This window comes from Hibiscus syriacus, unplaced genomic scaffold (genome assembly GCF_006381635.1).
Source record: "Hibiscus syriacus cultivar Baekdansim isolate YM2019G1 unplaced genomic scaffold, ASM638163v2 tig00111342_pilon, whole genome shotgun sequence".
In the NCBI taxonomy this organism is placed as follows: domain Eukaryota; kingdom Viridiplantae; phylum Streptophyta; class Magnoliopsida; order Malvales; family Malvaceae; genus Hibiscus; species Hibiscus syriacus.
In genome coordinates, this window is record NW_024063066.1 from 120,996 (window position 1) to 133,199 (window position 12,204).

General features: G+C 36.7%; 2 pseudogenes; one reads left to right on the forward strand and one right to left on the reverse strand.

Moving 5' to 3' along the window:
• Window positions 1-176: 176 nt before the first annotated feature.
• Window positions 177-3,232, forward strand: LOC120159065 (annotated as a pseudogene).
• A 765-nt stretch (window positions 3,233-3,997) lies between these two features.
• LOC120159061 lies at window positions 3,998-6,481 on the reverse strand (annotated as a pseudogene).
• Between the last annotated feature and the right edge of the window lie 5,723 nt (window positions 6,482-12,204).

The window sequence follows — 12,204 nt, forward strand, 5'->3', positions numbered from 1 at the left end:
AATTTCGTATCGAAAACAAAAGGAGCTTTTTTCTTCTTCTCCTTTTTGTGTCTTTGAAGAACTTGTCTTGGCTGAGCCCCACATTTTCTCGACCTTCCCTTGAATTTCCTTTGATTTTTCTTTCTGGGTAATTTCTCTTACAGTCAAAGGTTTCAGCTTTCTGGGTATATCCCATTCTCTGGGTACAAAAAGGAGAAAGAAGAAGCTCTTTTTTTTTTGTAGTTTTTTTTTCTTTATAAATGTGGGGGGCTCATTCAGAACCTGCTGATTCTTATTATCAGGTCAAGCCTGAATGCAATGACGTTCCAGCAACCAGATTTAAGATTAGGGTTTGTTTTATTTTTATTTTTTTGAATGAAGGGTTTGTTTTCTTTATTAATTGAACAAAACTGAAATTTTTTATCCATGTTTGAGAAAATTATGGAAAGATAGCATATTTGATGTAATGGGGTTACATTGATGTTTATTTTTGTTTGGATTTATGGGGAAATCTTGTTTTTGTATCTATAATTTGATTGGATTTAGCCTTAGGGAATTTATCCATTAGAGGGCTTTGCATTCGATGGGATTAATAATGATCATCTATAGATTTGGTATTGAATTTGTACATTGGTAGAAAGGGTGTCATGATTCGATGATGATTTTGTTATTTGATTATGCAGCCTGGTAAAACTTTAAGTGTAAGAAAATGGCTAGCTGCATTTGCTCCAAATGGCCAATTGGATATAGGCAAAACTCTACATCGAATCCATCGAGGGGTGAGTTCGTATTCCGGAGTTAAATGCATGTACATAGCTATGCTTTTCTGTTTCGGTCTCTGTCTATTGGGTTCGTTTATTTATTTTTGTCCATGAACATAGGGGATTCATCCATCGATAAGAGGAGAAGTTTGGGAGTTTCTGCTTGGATGTTATGATCCTATGAGCACATTCGATGAAAGGAAGCAGATACGACAGCAACGAAGGTAGTACGCTTATCCTGTTTAACGATCTCGTACTATTCGGATATCGAATCTTGAGGGACCATTTCTTGAAAGTGAAATGTTCCCTAAGATGTTCCCTCGATTCTATATCTCAGGGAGCAATATATCAGATGGAAGAAGGAATGTAGTCAAATGTTTCCCATCATTGGAAGTGGCAATTATATCACAGCACATGTAATCACCGAAGATGGTCGACCCATTCGAGACCCTGCTGTGTGTTTAGGTAAGCAACTGGGGCTTTACCTGTTTAGATAATTGTTTACGGAAAACCGTAAGTGAATAAACCAGGTATTGATATGTCATGAATTATTCAGATACTAATGCTAAGAGCACGGAAATGGCAATCGGTAATGGTCCTTTGGACATGAAGGTAACCCAGTGGCAGCTTACATTGCCTCAAATAGGTCAGTTTGTTGCTGTTTCTTATTTCGAATGCATTTCTCTTTTCTGTCTGTGGCTTTCTTCTCTTAGTCATGAACGCATTCCTTGTATTTATGTATCTTTCAGGTCTCGATGTCAAACGCACCGACCGGGATTTGGTATTCTATGAGAATCAAGAGAATTTATCAAAACTTTGGGATATACTCTCTGTTTATGCCTGGATAGATACAGATGTTGGATATTGTCAAGGTGCGTAATTACATGAAGTTTTGTATCTGTATTTTTAATTGGAATTCTGAAAGCTAGATTCGATTACAATGTTGAGCAGGAATGAGTGATCTATGCTCCCCCATGATTATTCTTTTCGAAGATGAAGCTGATGCATTTTGGTGCTTTGAGCGTCTCATGCGCAGATTGGTACCTTTCATCGTTTTTTCCTTTTTTATGTTTCCACTTTTTCCTCGACCGGTTTCTTACAATACGGTTTCCTGTTTTAAATCGTAAAGCGAGGAAATTTCAGATGCACCGAGACTTCTGTTGGGGTAGTAACACAGCTTAGTAATTTGGCCACAGTAACTCAAGTTATCGATCCGAAACTTCACCAGCACTTTGGTACAAAATGAAGTTTTTTTCTTTCATTCTCTGCTGTTATGCATTATGATTTCCCTTTTATTATTGGTTCTACAGAGACACTTGGTGGAGGTCACTATCTCTTTGCTATTCGAATGTTAATGGTCTTGTTTCGTCGAGAGTTCTCGTTTTGTGATTCATTGTACTTATGGGAGGTATGTATGTTCAACTGCTAGGATCCTTTGATTTTATAGAAACGAATTCAAAATGCATGCTAAACTGCTTTGAGAATTACCTGATATAATTCATTGGAAAGGGTAATTAGTTCCATCTTATATTTATTAAGCATAAACGTTTGGTTTTGTGACTAATACGAATCAGTGCCGGACTTCATGGAACATATAGTAGTGTGTACCAGCACGCTATACATGAAATTTTAGTCATTCTGGTTACCTGAACTTTTTACAGATGATGTGGGCACTAGAATATGATCCGGACTTGTTCCTTATGTATGAAGAACTTGAATTAAATATGGAGAAGTCCGAGGTTTCCAAAGGAAAACCGAAATCAACCCGCCAGTGTGGGAAGTACGAGAGAGACAATATGAAAATTAAAAGCTCCGGTGAGCCCCTCCCCATATCGGTTTTCCTTGTTGCCAGTGTATTGAAAGATAATAGCTCGGTATTACTGCACAAAGCTCGTGGTCTGGACGATGTAGTTCAGGTAAGATGACATTTTCGTAGAATTTTACTCTTTAGGATAATTAAGGAAATTCCGAAACTACGAAATGTTTATAGATGGTTTGGCATCGATGAAGCCTTAAACCGGTCTACGCTCGTCTTTTAGAATTCCGTCGGCTGAAATTCTGGCTATATTATGTCATCTTAATGCTTTGTCCTGTCTTGCTTTTATACATTTTTTTCAGATCTTGAACGACATGCCCGGAAACTTGGATGCCAAGAAAGCTTGCATCGGGGCATTGAAACTTCACAAGAAATATTTAAAGAAGGTACTGCTACTTGCATTGCAGCATCTGGATGATTCATTTGTATCCATTCTTTTTATTTCTAAAGCTTCTTCCATGAAAAATACATATACCGGAAAATCCATGACATCGAAACTCCTCCATGTTGCGAATGCAGGCCAACAAGAAATCGTAAAGTTAAAAACCGTGTGACGATTTCTTTCCAGCGATGAGCTTAGGTGACAATGAACTTCCAGATGAATCCAGGCTATAGAGATTGCAGCACTGGAAGCCATGACTCGATCTCAGAAACGACGACGATGAACTTCCGGATGAAGTCCCAGCTAGTAAATGTTGCTACTGAAGCAATTGTTATATTATATATAAATCTTCCACATTTGTACTGAAACATTGGTTTTCCAATCTATAGGCAGCCATTGTCTTATTTTTAAATATATCTTGTGTTTCATCATCATTCAATGCAATGGAAATTCATTTTAGTACCTCACTCTTAAGTTCAATGCATTCCATTTTTATGGGTAAATTATATCATTCGTCACTTAATTATCTTCTCACTCCTATTTTGATACTAAAGTTTAAAAATTATAATTTTGACTACTCAATTTTCAATTTTCTCTTATTTTAATCACTCTAATTTATTTTATTAATATTTTTTTATGAAATGACATTTTTCTTATTATTTTATTAATATATAATTAAAAAAATAAATTTGAAAGTTAGAGTGATTAAATTAGGAGTAATTTAAAAGTTAAGTAATTAAATTAAAAAATTAAACTTTAGCAACCAAAATATGATTGAGAAGATAGTTGAGTGATGAATGATGTAATTTACTCATAAAAAAAAGCGTATTGTGAAATCACCCGTTAAGTTTTTAACGGCGATGTACTAAAACGAAACAAAAATTAAACATCAGATATGATTTTAAAAAAAATTAAAAGTTTATATACTATATCGAACCAAAACATATAAATCAACTCAAACTTCCGGTCAACAAAAGATCAGTGATTTTAATATTAGGGTAAATTATTTAAAAATACAAAGATAACAAACATATAAATATCTCCAAAATCCAATATACTACAAGCTAACAGAAAAAACATAAAGCCAAATATCTTCAATGGAAGCGGTTTAGCAAGAAAGTGGCGATGGCTACGAAGATGAAAGTAGTAATGGAAACACGAGAGGCGTTCCCTGAGTTCGGCAAACTACTGGGAAGTGCACATTCTTCGCCATTGAAATACACCTTGGAAGGGAACCCATAGCCTTTTTCAACGTTTATATTGGGTGTGTATTTCTTCGTGAATGAAATCACCGATTGTTGTTTTCCGGGGATTCTCGGATCGCTTGATTTTTGTCCCATTTGTCCCTTGCATCAAGTATTCTAAGCCTTTCAATGCTTGGAAGAAGATTGTGTTCTTAACGTTGTTCAGGTTTTTGGTTCCGTTGAACGAATAAACTTGGTCGTAACCTTTGTATGCTTTCTTCATTTCGACGGCGACGAACCAGTCGACGAACGGAAGTTCTCCCCAGTTGAAAAGCGTCATCCTCGCCGTCCATCCGCTCTTGTGATCGGAGTTGAGGTGCCAGTTTATGCTGACGCCGCAGTTGTCGGGACAAGGCAACTTACGAGGAACCTCTTTGTGTTTGAGCGCTGCGTATGCTTTTGCTTTCCTCGTCCTGTTTTCGGCCGGAACAAGGAGAGCTTCCGGTGGGATAAACATCGCCGTCTTGTCGGGATTGCATTTACTGGTGTCGATACTGTCGCATCCGCAAGCGCACGTGGGGCAGGGGACGGCGTAGTCGCTGTAATAAGCCGTGAACGAAACGCAACACCTCGATTTCTTCTCTCCGGCGTCGTGAAGTTGCAGACGACTTGCCAACTCGCGATGGCGTATGTTTTAGCATCGAGGCCGGTCGATTCGGGGAACTCCGTGGGGTCTATTCTAATCGGCGGTCCACATTTGTAACGGGCGTTAAGATAGCCCGTGATGTTCCATTTTTGTGGCGGATACAACACTTTCTGAGAGACATCCGGTGGGATTTTATAGACCCTTAATTGAAACATAGCTCGAGCTTTGCTCGGGTCCATTAATGGCGGCAACAAAGTCCCGTTTTTACAACAATAAGGGACCTTACCGACCTTGGTATCGTTTGCTTTTATCAATGGCAAATCGGTGATCGTCGGTCTTTTGTCGCAGTTCAAGACTCGAGTGAAATCCAAGCCTGTGAGGTATTTTCCGGGTAAACCGTAAACGCAGCCGGAGTAATCCATTCGGGGAGTGTAGGCTCCTTTCATTGAGTAGATGAACTCGCCTCTCATCCATTCCCATGTCAGGTTCCAGCGATCAAGTTTGCCGATCGGGCTGTTGTCCATCGTCACTTGTGCCTCGTAGCTGCCTTCATATGATTTGAGAACATCGTACGTGAACGTCAGATCTCCGTTTTGCTTGGGCATGTACTGGCTCTTGATGCTCTTGGCTTTGTATTTCGGATCCCTCTTGCAACATACATGCATGTAGGTTTCTATAGGGGAAAAAAAGGGTTAAAATAAGAAGAAGAAAAACAAAGATATTTAGCCAAGAGAATCAGGGTAAATTGATTCAATATTACGGGACATCAGAAATTATTTTATGATCTAAAGTAATTGTTATATTAATCCAAGGAATTTATCAGAATTTTACAATAATTAAAAAAAAAATGTGTTGATTATACGACGATTTCATCATCTTGCCATACGTGCTCCTTGTCTCTCTTACGTTCGAATTATATATTTTAAAAAATTTAAACTAGGAGAAATTAACCCCGATATATATATATATATATATATATATTATAATGATCATTAATGGATTAATCGAAGCTTACTATATTTAGTGTTCTTGGGGCATTTCCAGCCATCATTTGCAAGAGAGATGTTTTTGGGCATTGGAGTGGTCTTCTCGCTCAACCCGAACATGGAACCCTTGATCAGAATCTGCACGGCAATCTGAGTATAATCCCCGGCGGTGTCAATCGATGTCTTGAGGTCTGTACTGGGGGAACCTGAAATGGTTGTTCCGTTCCCCACCGCCACCGGAAAATCCCCGGCAGAGTCGATGATGACGGCGTTGGTGAGGGAAACCAATATCTCCTTATGTTGAAACCCGATATACATCTTCCATCCTTTTACCTCTTCCGTCCCAGCATTCACAATGGTGGCCATGGAATCAAACGTCCACGGCTGAGCCGACAAGTTCTTCAAGATTGGCACCGATTTACTCCTGGAGGTAAAAGAATAGCTCAAGAACACGCCGTTGCAATTGTCCATTTCCGGCGGGGGTGCCGGAGCCCTTTTCTCCTCGTCGGCATAGTCGTCGACGATCGTAGCACCATCACAGACGTGAGTTCTAATATGGATCAAAATTAATGCAAGAAATAAGTGTTTCACCCCAGACACTTTCATGCCTGCTTTTCTCTCCTTTTGTTTTTTGGTTGGCCAATGCAGGGAACGTAGAGAACGGCGGAGGAAAAAGAAAGGGGGTGGAGAAGTTAGCCGCGCAGCCACTACGCGGCGGAGGGAGAAGAGAAGCGGTGAAAGAATTCCGAGTGAAACCCTGTGGAGTTTAGAGATAAAAGGGGTACGAAGAAGAACGCACATTAGGGATATGAAGTGTAGCTAAATTCTCTGCCTCTAGTTTTGTGCGGCTGCTTCGGACATGGAAAATTAGTTATTTTAGTTTTGTCGATTAACAATGTTTTTCATTTTTGCTGTTTTTAGATTTGTTGTCAAAGTATTCGTAATGGTTTATGTATTTTTTTTAGTGGTTAAATGGCTTTTAGATTTCATTTTTAATATATAAATATTACGGATGCAAAATTTTATGGTAGAAGAATGAATTTAAATTTATAAAGTTTAAAAAAATAAACTTGAACTTATAAAATTTTAAAGGACGAAAATAAAATTTTAATAAAAATACATAAAAATTTAAAATTATCAACACGCACCTACTTCTGGTTTGATTTTGTACCGTGATTATCAATATGTTTGTCAAAAATTAAAGGGTAAATAATTTTCCTTGAATTTTAAGATTTGTATTTATCATTAAATTTAAACTATTTGAATTTTGATGTTAAGTTCTAAGTTTAATTAAAGTATTGAATTATTAAAATATTAATAGTTGGATGATGTAATACTTTGATGATGACACGTGTTATGTAGAAGTAAAATAAATTATATCATACTACCATTTTATTATCTTAATTAAGATTTTTTTACCTATTTTTAAATTATTGTTTAAAATCATCACTTTAAGACATATTTTGTCATAAACTACAACATACCACTAAAACGACGTACTGAAATAACTAAGTAAATATTAAAAAGATAAATTATACGTTTAGTACTTACACTATCATTTTTATTTCATTTTAATAAATAAATTTTATTTTTTGTTAAATCATTAACGATAATGTGATGTGAAGTATGTCATGTCAATTTTTTTAATTTCCACTTAAAACTAAATTTATGGTGTCCCAAATTTGAATTTTATAATCATAAAATAATGTTGATTTCATGGTGATATTATTATATAAGTCAAATTCAAAATGTGGTGAAATATATACAAATAACTAGTTTAGTTCAATGGTTGAGTGATATGTTTCGCATGTAAGATACTCAAGATCGATTCATACTAAGAGCAAGAATGATTTATATATCTTTTTATCTCATAGGTAGTGTCACATGTCATTACCTAATTGATTGAATAAAATTAATTAAAAAATAATGATAAATAAAAAAAAGGTGATGAGGTAATTAAAAAATATCGACATGTCATGCTACATAAGAATTTCCGTCAATAATTTAAAAAAATTAAAGTTTAAATACTAAAATTAAATAAAAATGATAGTTTATGTACAAAACTATAATTTCTTTTTAATATTTACGAACAATTTAACTAGTGGTATTGTAGACACCCGTTTTTGTCCGGGTATACAAAAATATTACTTTATTATTATTATTATTATTATTATTATTATTATTTTATTATTAACAAAATTATTTACATTTTGTAGGCTAAATTACAAGCCCAGCGGAACAAGCACTAAACCCACCCGAAGCCCATTACAAGAAGCCCCAATCAGTGACCCAATTGCAACACTCAAAAACACACCAAGAGGATCCAGACCTGACCCGGATCCGATCCGATGACCCGACTCACCTAGGGTCTGAAACCCTAACCCTTGTGAACTGCTATTGCCTGAACATTGACGCTACTGTTGTCGACAGTTTCAGAGCCGCCACTCTCATCAACAGTGACCGAAAGTCAAAGTTGTCTATCAACAAATCTATTAAACAATTTGGAGCAAATCTATTCAAAATCATATTTCATCGCCTTCCCCCCTAAACTAATTTTTTTGAGTCTACCGGATCCCTCGGAGAAACGTTATGGCAGGTATGTCTCGGTACGTCGTTTAAATGATATATTGCAGTATGCGACTTACGTCATAGAATTTCCCCATCACCTTTTATCACTTTTCTCAAAATCTATTTAGAATAAAACTCATAATATTAAACATAAAAAAATATATCATTTTCGAGGTTTTGAGGGATATTGTTACAGCAGGAGGAGAAGAGCTTGGAAATGACGAAGGAATTGAGGGAAGATGAGGTCAAGGGTTAGGGTTTAAGGAGGTAGAATTGGGGATCGAGGGAAGAGAGGGATTTGAAATTGGGGATTTAGGGATTAAAGTAAAAGAAGAGGGAATGAGATATTTACCTTCTGATTTGGAGCAGATTAAACGTGGGAGTTAAGAGGGAGTGGACCGTCCGAGTTGTAGTCCAGCAGGAGAGGAATGAGCCCAAGTTCGATGGCCCAGGATCTGAGGAGAGAAGAGAATATGAGTTAGTTATAGCTGTTATAGAGTACTGACAGCTGACACATTTTAAATTACAATTATAGCCCTGTAACTAAATAAAACAATGGCTAAGAAGAATTGATTTCTCAAGTAATGAATGAAGTATCTCCTTTCTGTAATCTCTCAATTCTAATTTCTTCTTCTTTTATCCTTTCTATTACTCTAAACTATAACAATTGGTAATCAGAGCTACGATTCTGGCAAAAATTTTTTAGGGCATACCAAAGAAGAACCAATCGATGGCAGAAGCAGATTTAGCTGGGATTCAGAAAAAAATTGCAGACCTTGCTGCTTTGGTGAAACAAGGCCAAAATGAGACTAATCCACCTAAATGGTGGGAGAATCAGGAAAACAAGATCACTGCATTGGAGGTAAGAATGGTCACGAATCACGGTTATGTGGAAGATATCCTGAAGATCTTAACTGGAAGAAATGGTGAACAAGAGCAATCTGCAGGGGATCAGGTATACACTCCTAATAATTCTAAAGATGGGGAGAAAAATCCTGTTTTGGTGACTGTAGTTAAGGATAAATCCAGATTCTCTTATAAAATTGATGAACCTAGAATTTTGAGGGATAAACCTGATGCTTGTTTAGCCCCTAAGAACAGTCCTAGACCTGAGAATCAAATGGGTGAAAACATTAATAATAGACCTGTTATGTTGGGATTGGAAACTGAAAACAGGGGAGCAGGGGGTTCATTTAACAGTTCAGGGACTATGTGGCATAGACCCAAAATAGAGTTGCCATTTTTTGAGGGGGTTAATCCTAGGGGGTGGCTGCAGAAGTGTCTCAAGTATTGTTCTTTATGCAATGTTTCTGTAGATCAAAGGTAGAAGTGGCTACTATGTATCTTACAGGAAAAGCAAAAATTTGGTTTGATGGCTATATTATGCAGAAGCATCATGTAACTTGGCATGAGTTTGAAGCTGATTTGTGCCATAGATTCAGTGATAGGTTTTTTTCTGACATTGTGGAGGAATTTACTAAGCTTACTCAGAAGGGATCTGTTGAAGACTATCAAGAAAGGTTTCAGGAGTTACAACCACACATGTTATTACAAAATCCTACCTTGAGTGAGGATTTTTTTGTGTCACTTTTATAAGTGGGCTTAGAGATGACATCAAACATAGAGTAAAAGCTTTAGATCCTAAAAATTTATCTGAGGCATGCAAGCAAGCTAAGCTCTATGAGTTGTCTTTGGAGTTTGAAAGTAGAAGGTTGAGACCTTCCTTTAAAAGCCCACCCTACCCAAACCCCATTCATACTTCCAAGCCAAATTCAGTTCCACTACCTATTAAATCCTCCCCAAATTCCAATACTAAACAGACTCTCATTGAGTACATAAGACAAAACAACCTTTGTTTTAAGTGTGGAGATAAATTTCAGCCAGGCCATCAATGTAAAACAAGAAACCTCAATATGATGATTGAAGAGGACAATCCTATTCCTACAAAATCAGTTCCTATTGATTCAGACCAACAGTTATTACAAGAAGAGGAAAACTTAGAGATATCTATGAATGCTATTACGGGGTGTATTAGTCATAATATTTTGAGGATTCAAGGAACAATACAAGGCATACCTTTGAATATTTTGATTGACAGTGGAAGTACACATAGCTTTTTGACACCAGAATGGGCTGATGCTGGATTTCAGGTTCTAACTCCCTATCATTTAGCTATTACAGTAGCTAATGGCCAACAGCTCTATAGTTCAGCTAGATGCAACAAGGTGGAGTGGCAGATGCAAGGGCACTCTTTTATACATGACTTTAGACTCCTTAAATTGGGAGACAGTGATATGGTTTTAGGGGTTGATTGGATGAGGGTATATAGTCCAATTTTGATGGACTTCAATCAACTGACAATGAGTTTTCAGCATCAAGGTGAAAATATTGTTATACAGGGACAACAACCTTCACTGCTGTTATAGCAGATTTCAGGTGCTACTTTATTAAAAATGACAGCATCTGAGGCAGCTATTTTGGGGTATGTGGTTTTGTTGAGTATGACTGAAACTCCTAAGTCAGTTCCTACAGCTCTTAAACCTCTTTTAAAGAGGTATAACTCTGTTTTTGAGGAACCTAAAGGATTACCTCCTACAAGGACTCATGATCATGCTATTTCCCTCAAACCTGGTTCTAGTCCTGTTAATTTGAGGCCCTACAGATTTCCTCATACCCAGAAGACTGAAGTTGAAAGACAGATTTCTACAATGTTATCATCTTCCATTATTCAACCTAGCAAGAGTCCCTTTGCTTCTCCATGCCTATTGATAAAGAAAAAAGATGGGACTTGGAGGTTTTGTGTTGATTACAGACAATTAAACAATCTGACAGTAAAGGACAAGTTTCCTATTCCTGTGGTGGAGGACTTATTAGATGAATTATATGGAGCAGTTTATTTTTCCAATATTGACTTAAGGTCAGGCTATTGGCAAATCAGAATTAAAGAAGAGGATATTTACAAAACAGCATTCAGAACTCATCAAGGGCATTATGAATTCAAGGTAATGCCATTTGGTCTTACTAATGCTCCTGCTACATTTCAAGCACTAATGAATGATTTGTTTAAATCATTTCTTAGAAAATTTGTTTTGGTGTTCTTTGATGATATATTGGTCTACAATAATTCTATGGCAGAACATATTACTCATTTGCAATTAGTTTTAGAGATTTTGAAGGTCAATCAACTATTTGCAAAAATGTCCAAGTGTTTTTTTGGATAGACCCAAGTGGAGTACTTGGGACATATTATTTCTACAGTAGGAGTAGCAACAGATCCTAGTAAGATATAAGCTATGAAGAATTGGCCCCTTCCTAAATCTTTGAAGTCTTTGCGTGGATTTTTGGGTTTAACTGGTTATTACAGGAGGTTTATTAAAGACTATGGATCCATTAGTAAGCCTTTAACTCAAATGCTTACTAAGGATAATTTTCAGTGGAATACTGCAGCTTTGACTGCTTTTGAATTGTTAAAACAGGCTATGTGTGTGGCTCCAGTTTTGGCTTTACCTGATTTCAGCAAAAGTTTCTGTTTGGAAACAGATGCTATCTCATGAGGAATTGGTGCTGTGTTATATCAAGAGGGCAGACCTATTGCCTATCTCAGTAAGGCCTTAAGTCTTAGACATGCTACCCTCTCTATCTATGAAAAGGAGTATCTTGCTATTTTACTAGCAGTTTCTAAGTGGAGGCATTACTTAGAGAGTTAGCCTTTTATTATTAAAAGTGATCATGAACCACTAAAGTACTTATTGGAGCATAAATTGACCACTATAATTCAAAAGAAAGGGTTGACTAAATTACTGGGGTTGGACTATACTATTCAATATAGAAGGGGTAAACCTAATACTGTAGCAGATGCTTTGTCAAGGCAATGGGAAGATA